Here is a 25,623-nt window from a genome sequence, read left to right as displayed (position 1 = left end):
CCCCTCACTTCATGAATAATGGTGACACCACATGTCCAGACATAACTAGAATATAAATAGTTTATTTTGTGATAGTTATCTTCAATGGGCTTAAGTATCCTGAAGGGGCTGGGACCCAAAACCTTTGACTCTTTGGAAGTGATTACTGTCAAATGACAGCTATAGCCTGATAGAAAAAGATTTGCCTACAAGCTGTGTTGTCTTAAAAATATCTCTCTCTGCTCCTTACAACCAAGAACTAATGCATAATGGACTTTTATAGCATGTGCATGTTCACTTAGCTTAGTAAATAAAATTTATACCCAATCAATAGTTGGAGAATTAAAAAACAAGGGATCTTCTCTTGCACATTACTGGATACTTGAAGTAGCAACTGTCCTAAGTGATTTTTCCCAGCTCCTTTAATCAGTCAGACACATTGTATGAGCACTGTAGCTATAGATAAATGAATGAAGCCTTCTGACTTAAATAAGGCATTGGCAGCCCTACAAAGCAATAAACACCCCAAAAGCTTAAGAACATTAAGGAAGAACACAGAAGAAGTAAGATGAAGGTCATAGGTGAAGGGCAGGGGCGTATTTACCACAAGGCAAACAAGGCATTTGCCTAGGGCGGCATCTTTAAGGGGGGCAGCAGCATTTTTTCAGAGGGGCAGCACCGCCCCCTTAAAGAAGGGATGGAAGGAGGGACACACGCAGCATGAGGACCAGGTGGGATCTGATAGAGGATGCGGGCTGCTTGATGGTGTATGCAGAGCCTGACTCTTGTTCTTGGGGATGTCTGGAGCTGTGTCCAGGATGGGGGGATTGTCAGTGTATGGGGGGCAGTGGTAGTGGAAGGCTCTCTCTGGTGGTGGTGGGGGCTGGGGTATTGTTGGTCAATGTCAGGCACTCTTCGTGGGAGAGGGGGTGTTGGTCGGTGTCAGGGTCTCCCCGTGCGGGGCCTGATTTTTGTATTGTCTAGGGCAGCACAAAACATAAATACACCACTGGTGAAGGGGCAACATGGTTAGGTCGTAGGGGTGCCAGGCAACTGTAAGTGTTAAAGAATAGAAATAAGAGAATGTCCTTTACCTGACTGGTGACTGAAGTCTCAATGAGAAGGGACCTTCTGAGCAGATCAGTGGGATTGGAGCAGGGCACTGGCATTCTCAGTCTGACCAGAGACCGAAGAGCTTCCCACTCTCCTTCTCTGCAATTTGTTTACTGTTGGCATTTATTCTTTGTTTGAAACTGTCATGGCAGCTAGTGTGCAGTTTTTAGTGCAGCTGGGGGCCTACAAAGTTATTCAGTTTGGCTTTGGTTGGCTGTTGCCTTCTGGTACAAACAAATGGCAACCACTCAAACCTACAACTAGCCTTTGCAGCAAGGAGCACATGGAAGGGCGACACATGTCAAAAAGCAATAAAAAAAAATTCCCAGATCACTTACCAGCCAGCCTGCAACAAACCAATTTATCATCTCTAACAGTTCACATTAAAACAAGGGGTTTAATTTGCACACATTTGCAAATACTGTATATGACTAAGCTGCATGGCCACTTCACAGCACTCTATTGTACTGCAGTCCTAACTCTATAAATTTTGAGGGTGTCCAAAAATGGAGCCCATATATAATAATGAATAGATTAAGGGTAGGTATGCTTGGAGAGTGCCCACTCCTCCTTAAAGGTATAGGGACACACTATACACCCAGCAATAGTACAATGGCAGCAAAGGTGTCAAGTGCACCCCCTCACCAATTAACCAACATTACAAACAAATGGCAACCACCCAAACCTCTAACTGGCCTTTGCAGCAAGGAGCATATAAACCGATGACGCACGTCAAAAAACAACAGAAAATCCCAGCTCTGCAACAAACCGAATTGTCCTGTCTAACAGTTCATATTACAAGCGGGGGTTTATCGTGCCTTCAAGGATGGCCAATTTATCTTTTTTGTTATAAATTGTTAATTATTGTTACTTATTGTGGTGGTTTATGCAATAATTTATTCTAAATACGTAGGGCGGTGTCCTCTCCCTTAAACAAAATATCGCAGTGCCTCCAGCCATTAAAATACGGCAAATATTTAATGAACCAATAACTTGGACAACTTAATAATTTGATCACCACTTAATAATATACCTTGAATTCTTTTACCAGTATGATTTCGTACCATATACACAAAAGTTGCCTTTTTTGATAAATAAATTTATTTATGTACAAAATTTATATATATATTAATACAAACGCAAAATACTGGTGATGAATATATACTCGTACACACAATCAAAAATGTAATATGCAAATTTCTATGTTATCAACAATATATGAATATTAATTTAAAGGAAAATATAAAATTTTATTAGGGATAAGTTTTAACCTTATAGTGCTTCAGAAATTATTTCTAATTTCTTGTGGCCATAGAGAAAAAAGAAAAGTATATCTGATAAATCACACTACAACAACACTACAAATTAATTAATATGCAATATATATATAATCTAATACCAATTTCAAACAGTATAGTAATAATTATATATATAACCTTAATATATTCCTAACCACAAAATAAAATGTTATAACTCTTTAGAAAATTGGAAATATCAAAGAAAATTACAATATTCTAACAGTCTCACCACTCCCAAAATTTAACTGAGCATCAGCGTCTCTGGTGGAAATCTCTTCCTTCAAAATGGCAGCTGGAAGTTCTCAGCAAATTGGCCGCAGGTAGCAAGTGAGTATAGTGCAGTATATAGTGGTAGGAGTAGTGAAGAAATAGTTGGAAGATTAAGTTCAGAAGTGATCAAGAAGTAGTAGCAGTCTTTCAGAAGAAGTGAAGTGATTATTAGCAGTCTTGAAGTCTTGAGGTCTTGAAGTCTTGAAGTGATCAGGTGAGCAAGTGAGTTCATCAGTTTTTGAGTTTTTCCCTTTCTTTTGAGGTGTTTGGCATTTTTATATCATCCAATTCCATTGTTCCAAAAAGACCTCCCAAAAGACTTGATGACTGGACGGTTGAGAAGTTGCGTATCTAGAGATATTCCTCACCTGTCCACTGGGGACAGTCCGGTATCTCAAATGAATTGGTGGTCTTAATGATGACTCATCCTCTGATAGAAACAAAATGTCTTTATGTATCAAATATATGTCCTTTTCAAGTATAGTTGATTTCACTACTAACTCTTGGATAAGGACCATAGAAAGATGTAAACACATTTGGTTTCTCGTTTTCCTGATATTTAAACTGTCTGGGAATAGCTGATTTCTTTTAGACATATAGACTTTATCCCAATTCACACATCATCTTCTTCTTCATCACTTCAAACTTAGTTGAGTGGGATGCAATACCTAACCTTCTCAAAGATATTTTCCCTTGATAAAAAGTGTTGGTAATAGGCCTTTTGATAATGTCTCTGTGGGTAGATATATCAAGTTTTTGGCTGTAGATGACCTAAGTTTCACTTTCTTGTTTAAGGCATGAGGTTTCCATGAGGAGGAAAAACCCTCTGTTTACCTGTTTATTGTGTGGGAATTAGGGTAAACAGCCAGTTATATTTTGACCTCAGTGGATAATAGTATATTATCGGCTCAAAGAGTCTTGTTTGGGAATGCACACTTCCAAGGTTTTGTGAGATGTTTGACTCCCTATAATTGAGTTTCCTGAAATTGAAGTATCTCCTAGCTTCCCATAGACAATGGTACTTGTTTAGATGACATACATCTGCAAGGTCTTGGAATAACCAGAATCAGATCCCACCATTGTAATTTTCTGGTACTTTGATCACCTGTAGAAATTCAAATAGTGATATTGTGCCTTGAACAAGCTTTTTCCCTCATTGTTTATGGTAGCCCCTGGAAGGTCACCTGCAGTTGATCAATCAAGGAGGTTAACCTCTCACAGTCAGCTAGGATTTCCAATTTGAAATAATATAATGTTTTGGTTTTCTTTTTTTTTAAGAAATAGTTCCCAAAAGTCATTACATTATTGGGCTAGATTGTGTAATAAGGGGCTGCTATGGCAATTAAATTCTATTTTTCGTGTGGTTGAGTAAAGGTGGTAATAGATGAATATGGCCTAGGGGCAGCCTCCCTTTAAAATACCCTTGTCAAGAAGAACATTGGCTCATGACTGATAATTCCAAGATGGGTGTATGTATGTACAGTATGCATGTGGCCAGTGTAAGTTAATTTTTAAAGTTTTCAACAGTGTCATGAAATTTTATTTATTGCCTTCACATGAGCATAAAGAAAGTACAGGTTGCTGACTTTCATTTTATTTTAAACTTAACTAAAAGCAGCTCTTTGTTATAAAGTTCAGTTAAACCTTCTTGTTTTTCAGATTTCCATTTTACTATGTTTTGCTAGTATCGGAGTGCGCTAATAAATCACAGCAAGAAAACTGCTTACAGAACACCCAGCTTTAAATAAGAAGTGGTACTTGATGCAGATGTGTGCCTCCTTTCCACTTAGCATGTGCTGTTCTGAAATTTATGTTCCATACCCAGAACAGCAATTTTATATCCTCTGCAGACATACCTCCAAAAGCACACTCTCAGTTACACTTTTCATATTCATTTATTTACAGAGACCTACAACGATCTCTATGCGCAAACATTGGAATTTCAAGATATACAGTACATCCAGGAAGTATTCACAGAGCTTAGCTTTTGCCACATTTTGTTATGTTACAGCCTTATTCCAAAATTTATTGAATTCATTTTTTTCCTCAACATTCCACAAACAATACCCCATAATGACAACGTGAAAGAGGTTCATTTTGAAATCTTTGCAATTTATTAAAAAAACCACAAAAAACACCTGTACATAAGTATTCACAGCCTTTGCCATGACACTCAAAATTGAGCTCTGGTGCATCCTGTTCCCACTGATCATCCTTGAGATGTTTCTTGAGACTTGATTGGAGTCCACCTGTGGGAAGTTCAGTTGATTGGACATGATTAGGAAAGGCATAAACCTGTATCTATAAGGTCCCACAGTTAACAGTAAATGTCAGAGCACAAACCAAGCCATGAAGTCCAAGGATTTGTCCGTAGACCTCCGAAACAGGATTGTATTAAGGCACAGATCTGGGGAAGGGTACAGAAAAATTTCTACAGCATTGAAGGCGCCAATGAGCACAGTGAAATAAAGAAATAAATCCTCCTGCACTCTTATGTAAACGGATAAGACTAAATATCGATACTAAAAAGCAGCTCACATCCAATCCTATGCCATAAAGTCTAAATCACTCAGTGCCCAATGTCTCAGAGCTCCCTGCTGTCTGCTGACAATTTTGGCTAGTTAGCTTCCAGACTGACTGCTGTCCAAAGGTGCCCTTTGTGCTCCTACATCCAGAGTGGAGGCCTTCTAATACAGGTGGTGTGTTATTGGCCAGATCATCAGATGAAAACAGAGGGGGGAAAAGCCTAAAGAAAACTAATGAAGCCACTACATCTGATGAATGCATATGATTTATGGTACCTATGGGGGTGCTAAGCTGCCTACAAACCGGTCCAGTGGAATGGTGAATGGTCATCACCTGTTGGCGTCATCCTAGTGATAGAGTGGCTACTCTGAGCATCTAGAGGAGCTTTCTTGCTGTGTGGCCCTGTAGGGTCATGAAGTGGAGGTGAGAGGCCATTCTAGCCATTCCGTTGGGGATCACATCGAGGGTGGTTTGACATCCACAACGTGCATGAATGGGATGATCACCACACTTATTTATGGACTTATTAGTCACTTTATGTGTAATGTGTGTTTCACATAGTGTGCTGTTCTGATCCCTATTAGGGATTCACATCATCTTTTTATTACTGTGCCCCATCAGGGATTTAGGGGTCACATTTATTATATCCACTATTGGATTGGGGTCACTCTTGTTGTGTGATCACTTTTATGTTTGGCTTCTAGATCATATTTTGAATATCTGATCTGTGTATTATTATATATCATTATACATGTTTTTTGCTATATTAGCGCTGCATCATTATTATATTATATATAAATGAGCACAGTGACCTCCATCATCTGTAAATGGAAGAAGTTTGGAACCACCAGGAATCTTTCTAGAGCGGGCCGCCTGGGTAAAATGAGTGATCGAGGGAGAAGGGCCTTAGCCAGGGAGATAACCAAGCACCCGATGGTCACTCTGAAAGAGCTCCAGCATTTGTCTGTGGAGAGAGGAGAATCTTCCAGAAGAACAACCGTCTCTGCGGCACTCCGCCAATCAGGCCTGTATGGTAGAGTGGCCAGACAGAATCCACTCCTCAGTAAAATGCAAATGGCATCTTGCCTGGAGTTTGCCAAAAGGCACCTGAGGGACTCTCACACCTTGAGAAACAAAACTCTCTGGTCTGATGAAACAAGGATTGAACTCTTTGGCCTGAATGCCAAGCGTCATGTCTGGAAGAAACCAGGCACTGCTCACCACCTGGCCAATACCATTCCTACAGTGAAGCATGGTGGTGGCAGCATCATGCTGTGGGGATGTTTTTCAGCAACAGGAACTGGGAGACTAGTCAAGATCAAAGGAAAGATGAATACAGCAATGTACAGAGACATTCTTGATGAAAACCTGTTCCAGAGCGCTCTGGACCTTAGATTGGGGCGACAGTTCATCTTTCAACAGGACAACAACCCTAAGCACACAGCCCATATAACAAAGGAGTGGCTACGGGCCAACTCTGTGAATGTCCTGGAGTGGCCCAGCCAGAGCCCAGACTTGAACCCGACTGAACATCTCTGGAGAGATCTGAAAATGGCTGTGCACCGACGCTCCCCATCCCACCTGATGGAGCTTGAGAGGTACTGCAAAAAAGAATGGGAGAAATTGCCCAAACATAGGTGTGCCAAGCTTGTAGCATCATACTCAAAATGACTTGAGGCTGTAATTGGTGCTAAAGGTGCTTCAACAAAGTATTGAGCAAATACTTATGTACATGTGGTTTTTTCCATTTTTTATGTGTAATAAATTGCAAATATTTAAAAACTAACTTCTTTTATGTTGTCATTATGGGGTATTGTTTGTAGAACATTGAGGAAAAAAATTAATTTAATCCATTTTGGAATAGGCTGTAACATAACAAAATGTGGCAACAGTTAAGCACCGTGAATACTTTCTGGATGCATTGTACAAAACACTGCCGTGGCATCCTTTGCAATGGTCTGGGAGTTCAATGGAAGTATGAATTCTGGTGAGTCTAAAGTGGTTGTAAAGGCTGAAGGCTTTTTACCTTCATGCATTCTAAAAAACCTTCTGGGTGAATAACTCAGATAAAAGCAAATTAAAATTAGAAGAAATCACATCTTTATTTAAACAAAAGTAAAGTAGAAAAAGTGTTCAAACTATGAGCTCTGGTACAATGAATCCCCATTAATATGCAAAGATAACCCTATAAAAGGCAGAAAAAGTAATACAGAAGAATTTCACATATTGTACTTCTGCCTTCAAAGGAACCCCAACTCGTTTCGATAAACAGCTTTACAATCTTCATCAGGGGATCTGGACTGAAGAATACATACATATTAGAGCACCACATGATATACAGTAATGTATAACACATTGGTCTCATCCTAAACATAGAAAAAACTATCTTTCAAAGTGGGGATAAATAAGAACCAGAGAAGAGCACGCCCATTATTGGACTTACAGGGGACCAAGCTAGCTATTAAGAGACAGGGAGACCACCCACCTGCACCAAAAAGAATAAATTATATATTATTTGTATAGATGGAACTTTTTTAGTTAAGAATCAAAATGGATAATAAGCCCAGGCTGATGTGTTTGATGTTAACCATACTAATCATAAATAAGCCATAGGGGGGAATGGGCACAATCATTCCATAAGTCTTGCTGTGTGTTGGAGAGAGTGATCTAAGGCCACTAGTTTGCAAATGCCGAAAATAAAAAAGTACACCATATATATCTACAGTGCTCAGCACTGTACATAAAATATAAAGAGCATTCTTCCCAATGACCACATACAGTGCTCAGTACATGTAAATGAGTACACCCCTTTTGAAAAGTAAAATTTTAATCAATATCTCAATGAACACAAGAACAATTTCCAAAATTTTGACAAACTAAGTTTTATAGAACATTTGTTTAGCTCATTACATGAAAGTAAGGTTAATAAAATAACTTAGGTGACAAAATCTTCAGTTTTACTCAAATTAGTTGATGCAAAAATGAATACACCCCACAACAAAAACTACTGCATCTAGTATTTTGTATGACCTCCATGATTTGTAAGGACAGCACCGAGTCTTCTAGGCATGGAATGAGCAAACTGGCAACATATTGCAACATCTTTTTCCATTCTTCATGAACTGCCTCTTTTAGAAGCTGGATGCTGTATGGAGAGTGATGCTCAACTTGTCTCTTCAGAATTCCTCATAGGTGTTCGATTGGGTTCAGATCAGGAGACATACTTGGCAACTGAATCACTTTCACCCTCTTCTTCAGAAATACAAAAGTGGCCTTAGATGTGTGTTTTGGATCATTGTTATGTTGGCACAACATAACACAAGTGCACAACGAGTGCACAACGACCAAGGGCATGGCAGCATCTTCTAATATAGAGCAGTACATCTGGGAATTCATGATACCAACAATGAAATGCAGCTCCCCGACACCAGCAGCACTCATGCAGCCGCACATAAGGACACTGCTACCACCATGTTTCACTGTAGGCACCATGCATTTTCCCTTGTACTCCTCACCTTTGCAACGTCATATAGTTTTGAAATCATCAGTTCCAAAAACATTGATCTTGGTCTCATCACTCCAGAGTACAGAGTCCCAGTAGTCTTCTTATTTTTCAGCATGGGCCCTGACAACTTCAAGGTGGAATTTTTTTTGCATGGGCTTTAGGAGAGGCTTTCTTTGTGGATGACACCTATGCATGCCATTCCTCTGCAGTGTATGCCATATTGTGCCACAGGAAACAATCACCCCAGTTTGGCTTTGTACTTCTTTAGCTAACTGCTGTGAACTTGCGAAACTATTTTCTTAAACCCTTCTCATCAGAAGACGTTCCTGTCCAGGTTTTAACTTCCATGGACGGCCTGGACGTCTCTGTGAGATGGTTGCAATTCCACAATTGTTAAATTTTTGTATCACTTTTGCTACAGTATTCTGACTGATAAGTAAAGCTTTGCCAATCTTCTTATAGCCTTCTCCTTTATTATGTAAAGAAATTATTTTCTTTCTCAGGCCTTGTGACATTTCTTTTCCATGTGGTGCCATTGCTAACAAATGGGAAGGGGTTTTCATTGTTAAGTAATAGCCTTTTATACTCAACTGTCTGCCGGACACCTGTTTAATGAATAATTAGACTCACTTGTATAATAGCAAACTTTTCTCACCAAAAAATAAATTTAAAATAAATATATATATAATATAAATCAATAAATCATAAGTGTCCAAAAACATAAATATCCTCAATCCAAGAATATCCAAAAATTGTCTCTATATGATAAAGTATTTTCACCTCCAAACAAATATTGTATTTCTTTACTTAATCCCACATGATGTTTCCAGATTCCTCGTGTACCTCAAAAAATATAAACTCAAGTGTAAAGAAATACAATATTTGTTTGGAGGTGAAAAGACTTTATCATATAGAGACAATTTTTGGATATTCTTGGATTGAGAACATTTATGTTTTTGGACACTTATGATTTATTGATTTATATTATATTTTTTTATTTTTATTTTTTATTTATATTTTTTGATGAGAACAGTTTGCTATTATTTACGTTAACTTTCAAGGGTGAAAGTTGTCGACTTTTCTTTAGGGTGTGGTAGTGATTGGTATAGGTGGTATTGTGCTGAAAGATTGGCTCATATAGACTCACCTGTAGTTGAATTCTTGTTAACCACTTGCTGTCCGGCCACTGTATATAAACAGCCGGACAGTGGTAGTCCAGGGAGGGGTTGCCATTCATAAAAGGCGCCCGCCATTTTGGACTGTGCGTGCTCCCTGAGAGCGTGCAGCACCGCGATCCGGTGCCCGCTGTGTCCTCCAGACACAGTGGAACACCGATCATCATACGGGACCTCTGTGTGAGGTCCCAATCATGTGATCACTGATTGGCCAATCAGTGATCACATACAGAGTATTAAGCAAGATGTCACTTCTGACATCATTGCTTACTACGTGTGAAATCTGTGAATGATCACAGAGGTCACATGGTACAAGGCTATTCACAACAGCCTTGTACCATGTGACAAGCTTTGACCAATCACAGCTCACACAGTAGTTCTCAATGGCTGCAAGAATGCAGCCAGAGAAAAGGAGAAATGATTGCTTTCACAGCCTTTATGGGTGTAAAAGCAATCAGTGTGGAAAAAAAAAAATCTTCATCACCCCCCACAAGTAGTACAGTGTCACCATGGTGACACTGTACTGCTAGGGTGACAGTATGTAAAAAAACAAAAAACAAATAGTAATATAACAATAAAAATGTAAACATTTTTTTAAAAAAATTATAATTTTCGGTTATAAACTAATTTGGGTTATTTTTTATTACTAAAAAGATAACTGAATACATTTTTGCCAATATTTATGATGAAATATTATTTATTTGCAAAATGTTATAAGAAAAACACATTTTTTCAAAATTTTGGGACTTTTTTATTTATATAGCAAAAAAAAATAAAACTCCCAGTGGTGAATAAATACCACCAAAATAAAGCTTTATCTGTCTCAAAATTTTTTTTTTTTTTTTTTAATTTTAACCTTTAGAATCACTTTAGAGGGAGTTATCTGGTGGGCTTAAATGAGCCACCTGGCTAGCAACAGAAAGGCACTAGGTGGCTGAAATACATATATCCTAAAAGTGTATCTCTTGGCAAAACTTAGACCCTATGCTATCAAAAACTAAAATACGAAGTTGAGGTTATAGATACACTTTAAGCAGATTTAAAGGCAAATGTGTTTTTTTTTAATTTTGGATAGTGCTGTTAAAATAATCAATACAAAAGTAAATAATACATATCAGTCCAGATTGGTTTTGTGCGATTTCCTACAACAGGAAATAATGCTTCACTACACGTTAGACAAGACTACTCGCTGTCGTTATGGAAGTGTAAGAAACACGGACTTTCTGTGATGAACCAAAGCCCCACAACATATTCAAACCTGCATGAGAAAATAACACTTTAAAAATTTTGGAGAGATGAATAACAGTATGGTCAATAGAATGTCCCCAATCAAGGGGCCGCCAGCCAGGGCTACAGAAGCATCAATTTTATGCGACATGTCATTACTATAAAATGGTGGAGCTTCAAAGAAAGTGGTAGGCCTTGATAGTTTCAGGGCATTGAAACATTTTTTAAAGATTTCTCAACTCCCCAGATGCACCAAGAAGTATTTAGCTATTGCTAGGGTTACTGTAAGTATGCCCACACAAAAGATAATGACCAAAGACCTCCAATTCATGTATGGATGGTGAAGTTGCAGTTCACCATTCCACCAATGCATGATGTGAAGGTATAATATTTTACAGTTCTATTGACACTTGCTATGTTGGTTTGTGAAATAAAGTATACAACTGAAAACCATTTATGGGTATATGGAAACTCTCGCAGTACAGATATCAGATGTAGAATACAACAAAAAGGAGCAAGAGACAATTAGGTAAGGTTCATCGGGTACATGTTATTGCAGTGTGCGCTGATAGCATACCATGATGGAGTTGATTGGATCCCTGGTGTGACATCTAGCTTATGCTTTAGGCCTCATTAGTCCACCTCCTGGCACTGGTTGTATGATATAGCCTGACATGGGGCATAACAATGACAAAAATATCAAGCAATAATTTGGAACATATGAAAGATAGCTCTTATAGTTGTATTAAGAAGAGAAAGACTGCCTAATACTGTCAGATATGTTTGATTCAAACATCGAAACCAAAGTTTGTACATGTGACAGCTCAAGATGACATCAGGAACGTGGTCTGAAACTGCATACAAGGATTTTCTCATTTGTATGAACTAATATCTATAATGTATTTTTTATATGTAAAATAGATACCAGTGCTTTTCTGTAGTATTAGAATAGTCTTACATTTATTTTGTATATTAAATAATTAATAGGTGTTTAGAAATTGATAATTTACCCTGAAAATCAACAGTATGAGCTCTAAAATTATAGACATATTTCTGCTCATTGCAACTATATTGCCTGCAGGGGCTAAATATGTCTAGATCAGTTCTCTGTCCTTCAAACTTTAGGAGGGGTAGACATTCTATTCCAGCACCCCCACTCAACAACTACTCCTTATATTAGTCCCATTTTGGATTTCAATTCTATAAATCTGTTTCTTGTAAGCAGTTTTGTCAAAGCATCTGCAATCATGTTGTTTCTCTTGGGTTGGAAGTCTATGCATCAAACAGCATGGTTCTTCCATTCTCACATAGAGTACAGTTCTTTCTTTCTGCAACCCTGTTTTTTTTCTGGGTTGTATGGTACAATAGTTTGAAATAGCATGTCATGCTTTCTGAGAATCGCCTGTGTTTTCAGTTCTATTTTATGTGCTCAATACACTCAGAATTTTGCCAAAGTTGTTGCTTACTTGAGCCAAATACTGGTCAAGTTTTTCTGGTACTTCACTTTTGTTGTGTAACAGATATAGTGTAGCATACCTAGAGTAGTCATCTGTAAAAGTGAAAAATACCTCTTCTTTCCTGGAGTAAATTTTTCATTTGGACCACAAACATCTGAATGAATTAAGTCCAGAGGGTTTTAGCTCAGCTGTTACTCTGCTTTGGAAAGTCTTTTCTTGCCATTTTTCCTTTTATACAGTTGGTGCATTTCATTGTGTGATCACATTGACTAATTTTTATTCCACTTGCATACCGATTCTCAGGTAATTTCTTAATTGTGTCAGGACTTCTGTGCCCAAATCGTCTGTGCCATGTGTGAATGCTGCTTGAATATTTTTCCTTCTTGGCAGTATTACCTATCTCGTTGCAGTTCAGTTCATGTTGCAAGTGAGATATCCCTTTTGTGATGGCACAACTGTCTTCTTTGAAGGTCACTACATTGCCTTGTTTGGTGAGCTTCTTTACTGACAAAAGATTAGTGTCAAGAGCAGGGACATACAGGACATTTATCACGAGGGTCTTTCTGGTGACACTCTGGGAAATAGGACAGTACAGAAAAGCATTTCCTACTCCTTCTATATCCATTATTTGCCCATTAGCTATGGTGATTTTTTCTGTTTTACTCTGGAAAAGGTAAATAAAAAAATGTCTGTCATTTGTCATGTGACTCATAGATCCTGAATCAACAAACCGTGACTGCAAAGATGAGGTGCAACTTTTGTGATGAAGAACATATTCATTATCTGAAGAAAAATCAGTTTCTTCCTTCACCCTTTTCGGCTTTTGTAGTTCTAACTTTTGCATTCTAGCTTTCCAGATTCTGCAATCTGCTTTTAAATGACCCTGTTTCTTGCACACAAAGCATTCACTTGTTTATTGCTGCATGTTACTGTTTTTATTCCTATTTTTCATCTTCAACCAGTTCCACGCTGCCCTATAGCAGAAATACTGCTACGGGGTGGCACGGATGTGCAAGATCATGTATATATACATGATTTTGCAGTTCTAGGTAGAGGGTGCACAGCATAGCAGAGCCATTCAAAGCAGTTTGCTTACAGTGTAAAGCACACACAGCCCACATAGTAAAACAGCACACAGCACACAGTTAACCCTTTGAAAGCCTCGCATGTTAACCCCTTTCTGCCCAGTGCTAGTAGTACAGTATCACAAGTGTAATAAAAGCGCCACACCCTTAATACTTTAAAGCAGCAATTCCACCTCAAAGAAACCAAATAAATTTCTTAGTGCTATAACTTAAATAAAGGAATGCGCTAAAACCACAAACTATTCCTAATTTAGTGTAGAAACATTAGTGCAAAAGATATATATATATCTATTCTCAATTAATATCAAAAAATATCAAAATTATGTGCAAAACTATTTTTTAGTGCATAAGTAATTTAAATAATTAAATTTGTGAATATAAAAAAAATGTCCAATTCTGAATTTCTTCAAATGTCCAAATAAATCCTTTTCAAATTCAGGTGCTCTCAAAGAAATTGTGCCCCTTGAAGACGTCATTCATGACGAAACTAGTAGGGCTTGCTGGATGCTGACGTTTGTGGAGAAAATGAAGTCACGAGCGCTGTAGTGAGTGTACGGGGAACAGGAGACTGTTATACCATTTGCTGTTTTATGCTGTTATACTGGTGTCGGTGAAGACACCCTTTTTGTGAGTGTAAATCTTTATTAAATTGTTGGATACTTTTATAAAAAAACTGGCTGCACCATGATTTTCTCTTTCATTCCCAAACATGACCTCGGTGGAGAGATATAAAAAGAGAGAGTGATATAATGCTCCTGGAACCATTATATTGAGTGGTGGATACCTACCTTATGGATGATTGTGTAGCTATTGATCATCACACCTGAGAAGTTGATTCATTGCATCTGCTCCCAGAGCAAAAAGCGTTTTTTGCTGATCTAGAGATTGATCAGCATGGAGCTCTGGTGAGTTACCCAACTTTACTTTTGGTGGTGGATTTTGGCACAATTTCTTTGAGAGCACCTGAATTTGAAAAGGATTTATTTGGACATTTGAAGAAATTCAGAATTGGACATTTTTTTTATATTCACAAATTTAATTATTTAAATTACTTATGCACTAAAAAATAGTTTTGCACATAATTTTGATATTTTTTGATATTAATTGAGAATAGATATATATATCTTTTGCACTAATGTTTCTACACTAAATTAGGAATAGTTTGTGGTTTTAGCGCATTCCTTTATTTAAGCTAGTAGTACAGTGTCAGTGCTTTTTATTAGCACTGATCACTGTATTGGTGTCACTGGGGAAGTCACTGACACCAAGTTAGTTCCCCCCAGTTTAAGAATGCCCATCGCAACCCCACTATAAGTCGCTGATCGCCGCAATTACTAGTAGAAAAAAAAATTCCAGTGTATATACAGCCATTTGTAAATGCTATAACTTTCATGTAAACTAATGAATTTACACACAAAATTCGATTTTTAAAAATTTTTTACTGGACATGTTTAATAGCAATAGGTAAAAAATATAGTTTTTTTTAAAATTGTCAGTCTTTTTTTGTTTATAGCGCAAAAAATTAAAAATGCAGAAATGATCAAATACCACCAAAAGAAAGCTCTGTGGGAAAAAAGGATGTACATTTTATTTGGGTGCAGTGTTGCATGACCACGCAATTGTCAGTTAAAATAACGCAGCGATGTTTCACAAAAAATGGCCTGGTCAGGAAGGGGCATAAATCCTTAGAGGGCAAGTGGTTAACGTGGACTCTGCAACAGAGGCATCAGCTCTATTAATGCTTTCTGTTCTATGCTTATATTCATCCATAAGCTTGCCTTTAACATAGTCCAATGTCAGTTCATCACCTGGATGTGCATCAAGTGCTGTCACAAGCATAGCTTTCTGCTAAACCACTAAGTAATAGTGCTGCGACATGAAAATCTTTTATTGTTTCTCTTATTCTTCTCTATTTCCAAGATGTTCCTTATGTAATTATGCATATGCTGGATTTTCATCAGCGTGGTGTGGTGTAGTCTTCTAATCAAATACAGTTAATTGCTGAGATTAGCATTTTCATGCTCTTTTTGTAATTTTTTTCACATTTATTTAGCAGTTTCACACTTACATACTGTATATGTATGATTTGATTACCTTCTATGCTAAGGAAGATTGTGCTCTGAGCTTTCTGATCTTTCTTTATCCACTCATCTGAAGGGTGTTTAGGCCTTACTTCATTTATACATTTCCACGCACCTTCTCTTTTTAGCAGCATTTGCATCTTAAATTTCCAATACTGGTAGTTCTGATTTGTCAGATTTACAAATTAAAGCATTATTGCAGCTGTGTTACTAGCCATTTTTTTATTCTGTTGCAGTCTTCTTTATGTTCCTGTATCTTGCACTCATTAGGTGCAGCAGGCTATGACTGGGTGCCTGGGCCCATAACCTGTTAGAAATTCTGTATATAGCCATACAGAAAATAGAGTGCACAGTCCAAATGTGCTTTCCTGCTACTTCTCTGCAAACAGGAACTTTTCATTTTAGAGAAAAAAGTTTAACATAGATGCAGCTTCAAACACTGACATCTACTGGTTATAGTTGTTGTATAATAATCTAGAGTGGGTGACTGGAGACAAAGAGAGGCAAATTTATTAAATACCTTCTTCAGCTCTGTGTATACAAAGGAGCATGGGGGAGCTCTTGTCCATAATGGGTATGGTTTAGACACAGCCCCAGATGATCCACATTGGTTCACAATTTATATGATCCAGAAATATTTAGACAGAATAAAAGGTGAATAAAGTACCTGGACTGGATTGCATACACCCACAGGTCCTTAAAAAATTTACTACTGTCATTTCAAAGCCTTTGTTTCAAATTTTTAGTGACTCTTTAATGACTGGGATAGTACCACTGGATTGGCGTAAGGCCAATGTGGTGCCAATGTTTAAAAAGAGGTCAAAATCTTTACCAAGTAAATACAGACCTGTTAGTTTAACTTCTATAGTTGGGAAGATACTGGAGAGTTTAATAAAAGACCACAAACATGAGTTCTTGCTGGAAAAATATATTTTAAGCAACAGAAAGCATGCATTTATGAAAGACAGAAGTTGTCAAACAAATCTGATTTCTTTTTATGAGGAGGTGAGCAAAACCTTGGACAGAGGGGTGGTTGGGGACGTGGTATACTTGGACAGAGGGGTGGTGGTGGTGGTATACTTGGATTTTGCAAAAGCTTTTGACACAGTTCCCCACACACTGCTAATGTGTAAGGTAAAGTCTACAGGCTTGGAAAAATCCATATGTAAATGTATAGAAAACTGACTAAAAGATCGTATTCAGAGAGTAGTGGTTAATGATTCATACTCTGAATGGTCTAGGGTTGTCAGTGGTGTACCCCAAGGTTCAATGTTGGGATCCTTACTTTTTAATATATTTATAAACGATATAGGGTCTGAGATTAAAAATCCCATTTCAGTCTTTGCAGATGACACCAAGCTGTGCAGTGGAATAACGTCATTACAGGATGTCTCCAATTTACAAGCCGACCTCAATGCACTGTTTAATTGGGCAACTATGTGGCAAATGAGGTTTAATGTTGATAAATGTAAGATTATGCACTTGGGGGCTAAGAATATGCATGCATCATACATACTAGGGGGGGTACAACTGGGGGAATCAATGGTGGAGAAGGATCTGGGGGTTCTGGTAGATCACAAGCTTAACAATGGCATGCAATGCCAAGCTGCGGTTTCTAAAGCGAGCAAAATCCTCTCTTGTATTAAAAGAGGTATAGACTCCAGAGAGGGAGATATCATATTACCCCAATACAAATCATTAGTAACACCTCATCTAGAATATGCAGTTCTGTTTTGGGCACCAATTCACAAAAAGAAGGAGATTAAGGGGGGATATGATCAACATGTATAAATACATCAGTGGTTCATATAGTGAACTCGGTGTAGAGTTATTCACCCTTAGATCATCACAGAGGACAAGGGGGCACTCTTTACATCTAGAGGAAAAGAGATGTAATCTCCAAACACGGAAAGGTTTCTTTACAGTGAGAGCTGGGAAAATGGGGAATAGAATCCCTCAAGAGTTGGTTCTGGCCAGCTCAGTAAATTGCTTTAAAAAAGGCCTGGATTCTTTCCTAGATACACAGAATATAACTGGATACTAACATTTATAGGTAAAGTTTATCCAGGGAATATCCGACAAATTACTAAAGGATTTGCTGGAGGGCACTGTTCTGAAGTCATGGTCTGGAGAAGGATCTTTTATCTTCCTCATTGAGGAACTACCTGTGGAAGCTGGGTGGCAGACAGCTCATAGGACACTGTGAGTGAGACCTGATTTTGCGACTTTGTGCTAGAAGTTTGTCCTCCTATTGATTGTTTTGGAGTATGTGAACCCACTGAACCTTTCTCCTGTGTCAAGGTTATTCAGCAATACATTCTAGAAAGACATCCACTAGACTCTGTAACCTGTATTGTCAGTGTGCATGGAACTGTGCTTGTGGCAGGCAACCTCTGTACTAGCTAGGGAGACCTGAGCAAATGCTCATAGGCCTTTCTGGGGGTGAGCGCCACACATTTATGTAAATCTTTTCCCAAGGAAAAAACAACAGTTGCTTTAACTGCTTATAAAGTGTTAGCTGGAATTTGGTTTTAGATTGCTTGTCAAATTCATCTAATTTTGTTATCACTACCCTCTCCCCAGATGACAATGCTGCTGTCCAATGGTGTCTCAGTTGCTCCTCAGTCTAGAATGATGAAGATACCCTAAGAAAGAAAGAACATTACTGGCCAGATTACCAGATGGAAATAAAGGCCCTCTTGCTCGGTGTCTACAGTGCCCCTATATTTTTAAAGAGGAGTGGGCTCCTTTCAGGCATATCTTTCCTTAATTTATTCACTACTATTTGTGGTCCAAATTGGATACTCTAAAATTTAGTTAGGACCACAGTATATAAAAGAGCCTTGGTGAGGCACTGAGGCTTCCACATATATTTGCAAATGTGTGTAAACCAATCTCTCTGTTTTAATGTGAATTGTTAGACAGGGTCGATTCGGTTTTCTTGTAGGCTTGCTGGTAAGTGTTCTAGGAATTGTTTCGTTTGTGATGTGCAAAACCTTTCTATGTGCAATTTACTGCAAAGGTTAGTTATAAATTGTGGTGATTCCCATCTTTTTGTAGAGCTTGTTTGCTGGGAACACATTTTGTTTTGGCGTGGGAACATATTGGATGCCTTTGGCTGACATTGTTCTCTTGCTGGCCATCTATTATGTCTCTGCACCTTTCAGGATGCATGGGCTCCCTCCAGGGCATACCTGTCCTTAATTTATACACTGTTATATATGCTCCAGCTGGGAGACACTCAAATTTAGAGTTAAAGTGGTTGTAAACCTCAGACATGAAATATGAAAAAAACCCATATCCCTCTATAGTTTGTCTCAATTAAGAGCGCTAAGTATCATTTCTGTCAGTTGCTTCATTCCTCATTTCTGACAAGTTTTCCTGACACCAAAAAAAAAATGGTGACATGGGAGGGACCTCCGGCAGATTTTCAGTCTTAGTTCTGTTCCTGTGAGCTGTGTGGAAGAGGGAGTGTCTCTTCCCTCCAATCAACTCTCAGAGCTCTGCTCACTGACCTTTGCAGAGTGTAACTTCAGCTCTCCGCCTCCTTTTTTCTGACAGCTCAAACACGCTTCATAAATTCAGCACTTTGAATGAATGTAGGGAAAAGAAGACTGCAGATAGACAGGTGCAACGTATGGCTACCACATATACAGTATTTGCAAATGTGTGCAACTAAAACCTGTTTTTAACATGAATTGTTAGACAGGGTCAATTTGTTTTTCTGCAGGCTGGCTGGTAAGTGTGCTGGGAGTTTTTTGGTTTGTTTGTAAAAGAAAAGGGTTGGTAATCAGCAGTATAATAATTTTTTTGTCTTTGGGTTTAGATACACTCTTGGGTGGCATGTGGGATGGTACAGGAGACATGACAACTATCTACACCAAGTCGAGCTCTCTCTATAGTGTAAACCCAAGGGTGAGGGGTTTCCAAAGTACACCTAAATGGATTTAGGGGAACCTTTATAACAAGACAGGTTGACTTTATCCCAAAGATTGTTGTAGCAGAAGAACTGAGATACGTTCTCTGAAGAGGAATACAATCAGTGTATTAAGAAGGTGGCACTGAATGACCTAGAACTCAATATTTTTGTGTTCTCTTTATTGAAGCATTTCCCCAACTGCATATGAAATCAACAAATTATACAATAATAACCCAGACACTCTTGTTATGCGTTTTATGAGAGGGGATATTTTAAGCATATATGTGGAATAAAATATTACCCTGGAGAAAGCTCATGACAGCGATTCACGTGGAGAGTTCTTGAGACATCATGATCGGTAAGGAAGCAGCTGCAGATCTCTGCCATCAAGTGTGTGAGAAATGAAAAATACCTAATAGTCAGACGTTATATATTGCTTTCATTTCTGCTCATTATAAAGCAACTCAAATGTTCCTTTTTGATAGGGGCTGCTTATATCATGCACTAAAACTAATCGCCCGAGGCACTCCATGCTATAGATACTGACTCAGTTCTCTAGAAACTCCTTTCCTAACACAACTCATCTCTGATAAGGATTTCAAACAACTCTCAGTTTTCCTGTGGGTCCAAATAGTATGAAGAAAGACTGAAATACACTTTAAAGTGTAACTCCACTTTTGCAGACAAACTGGGATAACACATGTTTTATATATATTGCATGTTCCCATTCTCATAGCATAAAAAATGACAACATGAAGGTGAACTAACACCTTCAGCTCTCCCCTCCCCCTCCCCAGTGCCCATTGCCCTTACCTTTGTAGGTGATTAGCTGTCACTGCCCACACAACCAATGGCAACAGTTCAAGGATTTTCTTAAAGCTTCCAGGACAGATCAGAGTGAATCTGTGACCACTTAGAAAAGGTGAACGTGACCGCAATGACCTTTTGTGAAAAGGTGAACTTGCACTTTAAATTTAGTTAAAAAACATTTTAATCAGCACATGGAAGAAAAATATAGGCCCCACATGGAAGAAAAATATATTTGAAATATATTTTAAAAATGAAAATGCTACGTTGGCCATATTCCATATATTTCAAAATATATTTCAATAAATAAATAATTTTATGTATATATATATATATACACATACATACTGTAGGTTGAAATGTGTTTTTATTACAAAATATGAAAAATATTTTTAAAAATACATTTCAAATATACTGTATGTCTTTAAAAATACAAATCTACATTTTTGGAATGCATTTACAAATATATGTAAAAATATATATTAAAATGACTTTTTTATATGTTAAAAAAAATCTGAAGAATATGTTTTAAAACTCTGGGCACCCTGGTTGAGAAAGGCTGCTGTAGATAACAGCTGCTAATTGGACGCTGCAACTTCTGGTCACCTTTGACAGCCATCTTGGTATGGAACCTTATAAATTAGGGTGCCCAAGCCTAGAGTGGTAGGTCAGGGTTAGAGTTCTCGCTTGTTAGGCAGAGTGTATAGTGCAGGGAGAGGTTCCTGCAATATTGCCTGAATGCCAAAGCCTATAGAAACTCATTTCATTACTGCCAACCTAAACATCAAGAACTCTGTGATCTCTCCCAAACTGGGTACCCCAACTCTAGGACTGTCTACAACAGCCACATAAATCTGTCGCCTGCAAAGACATCTTCTTGTGGAGGCACATCAGAACTCTTAGACACTCGTTATGAATTCCCCTGATTATTTGATCAGGTTATGTGTTCATTACAAAATCATTAAGTTATGAGAGAAACACAAGTATAGAGTCTGCATCCCTTTAAGGGTATTTACCCTTAAATGAATATATCACTAAAAGTAACATTTCTGTTGCAGGAGGTGCCAAAAACTTGACTTGTATCTTAATGCAGACTTCTGGGAAGAAGGTGCCAGTCACAGGAAACTACATTTTTATAGGGCATTCTGTACACCATGGGAAAATTACAGAGGCTGTAAAAATAGAATGGTAGGTGTATTGTAACACTGAGAGACAGAATAACATAAAAAAAATTCAAAAGAATTGCATATCTAACACATTATGCACTGATTTGCATGTTCATGAGGGAAGTAAGTATTTGATCCCTTATCATTCAGCAGGATTTCTGGCTACCAGGTGTCTTTCATACAGGTAACAAGCTGAGATTAGAAGCAGTCTCTTAAAGGGAGTGCTGCTAATCTCATTTTGTTATCTGTATAAAAGATATCTGTCCACAGGAGCAATCAAACAATCAGATTCCAAAGTCTCCACCATGGCAAAGACCAAAGAGCTGTCCAAGGATGTCAGAGACAAGATTGTAGATCTACACAAAGCTGGACTGGGCTACAAAACTATCGCCAAGTAGCTTGGTGAGAAGGTGACAACAGTTGGTGCAATCATTCACAAATGGAAGAAACACAAAACAACTGTCAGTCTCCCTAGGTCTAGTGCACTATGCAAGATCTCACTTTGGGGAGTGTCAATGATCAGGAGAACAGTGAGGAATCATCCCAGAACTACATGTGAGGATCTTGTCAATGATCTCCAGGCAGCTGGGACCACAGTCACCAAGAAAACATTTGGTAACACACTACGCTGACAAGGATTGAAATCCTGCAGTGCCCGCAAGGTCCCTCTGCTCAAGAAAGCACATGTCCAGACCCGTCTGAAGTTTGCCACTGAACATCTGAATGATGTAGAGGATGACTGGTTGAAAGTGTTGTGGTCAGATGAGACCAAAATCGAACTCTTTGGCATCAACTCAACTCGCCATGTTTGGAGGAGGAGGAATGCTGCCTATGACCCCAAGAACACCATCCCAACTGTCAAACATGGTAGTGGAAAGACTCTGCTTTAGGGGTGTTTTTCTGCTAAGGGGACAACTACACCGCATCAAAGGGACGATGGATGGGGCAATGTACCGTCAAATCTTGGGTGGGAACCTTCTTCCCTCAGCCAGGGCATTGAAAACGGGTCGTGGATGGGTGTTCCAGCATGACAATGACCCAAAATACATGGCCAAGGCAACAAAGGAGTAGCTCAAGAAGAAGCACATTAAGGTCTTGGAGTGGCCTAGCCAGTCTCAAACCTTAATCAGATTGAAAATCTGTGGAGGGAGCTGAAAGTTCGAGTTGCCAAACGTCAGCCACCAAACCTTAATGACTTGGAGAGGATCTGCTAAGAGGAGTGAGCCAAAATTCCTCCTGAGATGTGTGCAAACCTGGTGGCCAACTACAGGAAATGTCTGACCTCTGTGATTGCCAACAAGGGATTTGCCACCAAGTACTAAGTCATGTTTTGTGAAGGTTATCAAATACTTATTTCCCTCAAGAACATGCAAATCAGTGCATAATTTGTTAGACATGCATTTCTTTTGAATTTGTTGTTGCTATTCTGTCTCTCCGTGTTACAATACACCTACCATTCGATTTTTAGACTGAACATTTCTTTGTGAGTGGGCAAACATTCCAAATCAGCAGGGGATCAAATACTTATTTCCTTCACTATATGCTATATTTTTTTGATTTTGTAGATTTTCTCATGAAATTGGAGCCACCCTTTAGCCCTGGTTTACAAAAGTGTGACTTGAGAGTTCAAAGTTGCATGACAAGTCGCAGCCCAATAGCAGCAATGGAACCATTTAAATTGATGCGACTCAAGCTGCAGTGACATTGAAAAAGGGTCCTGCACTATTTTTTGCACCTTCATTGCGACTTGCATTGACATCTGTTAAATGAAGTTGCAAAGAGTCAGCACACGGCAATGAAGTTGCACAGAATAGTTGGCTTCAAAGCCGCACTGTTCTGAACCAGAGCTAAAGCAGAAAAATAACAAAACACACAGATATTTTCAAAAACAAAAACAATCCCCAGGGACCTGTTACAGGATAAGTTCACCTTTGGAAACATGTTACATGTTCCACCTGTTTTTAGGGTAGAACATGTAACATGTACCTATAGCTGCAGCCACAACCACCACCCCCCCTCCCTCTGACAGATAATACGGGGAGAAGTTTCCCAGTACGATCTGTCAGATTTGAAGAGCAGACAGTTTTGACTGACGGTCCCAGCTCTCTACTCAGAGCTGCGAGGAGCACGGAGTGATCAGCAGTGTATGATCACTCAGTTCTCAGCCTTAGAGCCGGCAAGGGGGACAGATGCAGCAATCTGATCGATACTGAATCCACCTAGGTAATTAGGATTTTAAAAAAATAAATAATCCCACACTTCTCTTTTAAAGTGTTTTATGTTAATGCATTCTATGCAGTGGGGCTTGGGAACGAGTCTGCACAAGTACCACCATAGGAAATGGCTTCCTATATGGGTACTGGATGAGGAAGAGGAGCCAGGAGCGCCAGCGGGGGACCCAAGAAGAGGATGATTGTGGTTGTTCTGTGCAAAACCAGAAGGTATGACATGTTTATTATTTTAATAAAAAATATCCAAAGCTTTGCAATCACTTCAACTGTAATGCATTTCATTAATATGGTGACATTCACTGTAATGTCCACAATTTGCTGAAATGTCCAGAATTTCAACAAAATTTAAAGTGATATTAAAGGCTTATTTTTTTTTCAATAACAAACACATCAAACGTACCTTCTCTCTGCAGTGGCTTTGCACAGAGCAGCCCAGTTCCTCCTCTTCTCGGGGCTCCCCCGGATGCTCCTTGCCTCTCCCACAGCAAGCAGCTTACTATAGGGGCACCCACTGTAACGTGTGTCCATTCACACACAGAGCCGTGGCTTGGTCCTGCCCCCTCTCTATTCTCATTGGCTCACTGGCTGTAATTGACAGCAGTGGGAGCCATTGGCTGTCTTAGCCAATGAGGAGATGGAATCCCGGGATTGCCAAGACTCCAGTGCACATTGCTGGATCGAGAGGGGCTTAGGCGAGTATTGGGGGGGGGGGCTGGGGGGATCTGCTGCACAGAGAAGGTTGAGTCTTCAGCCTTTACAACCACTTTAACAAAGCACCAGAGGTTTAACTTATTTATCTTTGACTTTTTAAAAAAAAATATATGAGGACAAAAAAAAATAGTTTTTACAGGATATAGTAACATGCAGAATAATGTATGTAAGAGAGAGAAGAAAATGTCTTATAATACAAGGCAAAGGCTGGTGAAAAATGCAATGTAGACATGTTTTTATCTCTCAGTAAAAGAAAAAGTTGCACTTCTAACAGTAAGTAAAATGTTCTTGGCACTTAATAATAGATATTTGATTTATTTTTTTTATAAGGTGAAGCCATGGTGACATTATTGAACAGATGGCAATATGAACAATTTAACATTACATAATGTTCCCCAAGTTTCAAATGTCATCTCAAGGAAATGTTTTCTTCATTAAGATGGAGTCTCACAAACCACATTTTTCATGCCTGAAGTCTTGCAGTGTTCTCACAACGTTCTGTATATGAATAAAAATCCCTGGTAATGAGTTTCTAGCCAAAGAACATAAAATGTATCTGCAAATTAATCACATTGAAATGCTCGATAAATCAAATTAAGGGCAGGTGTTTTTATAAACATTTTTATTGATAAGCCAGATGTTCCTTTCATTGCTAGTCACCCAGTTTATATGAGTGCATCAGCAGTCTAAAAGTCACAGGCAGTACGCAGAACATAAACCCTTATTTGCTTACACTCATTTATTACAACTGGGAATCTACTCTAGGTTTGACATTTTTACTGAAAGGGTTCCAGTTTCTAGTTCAGTGGATAAATGTGCCTTGTATACTCATGTATGTTCCTCTGTAATTTACAGTATTATATTAATATAATGAACTATGGCTTCTCATTAAAAAATCATGTGCCGCAGCACATAATATGTGCATCTACACTTACAGTTTTCTTTGAGTCCCCTGTACAGTCACAAAATATCTGTTAATTCTTCCAGTCCACTTAATGCAGCTTCCTGTGATGGGGTGGCAACAATGCCGCACTGCTTCTGAATGCAGAGCAGAGTTGCCACTCTCAGGTAGG

This window comes from Staurois parvus, unplaced genomic scaffold (assembly GCF_062004578.1).
Source record: "Staurois parvus isolate SC_StPar_1 unplaced genomic scaffold, SC_StPar_1.0 ptg000294l, whole genome shotgun sequence".
NCBI classification, from domain to species: domain Eukaryota; kingdom Metazoa; phylum Chordata; class Amphibia; order Anura; family Ranidae; genus Staurois; species Staurois parvus.
The sequence above is the reverse complement of the archived record's forward strand: the minus strand, read 5'-3'. Positions refer to the sequence as shown.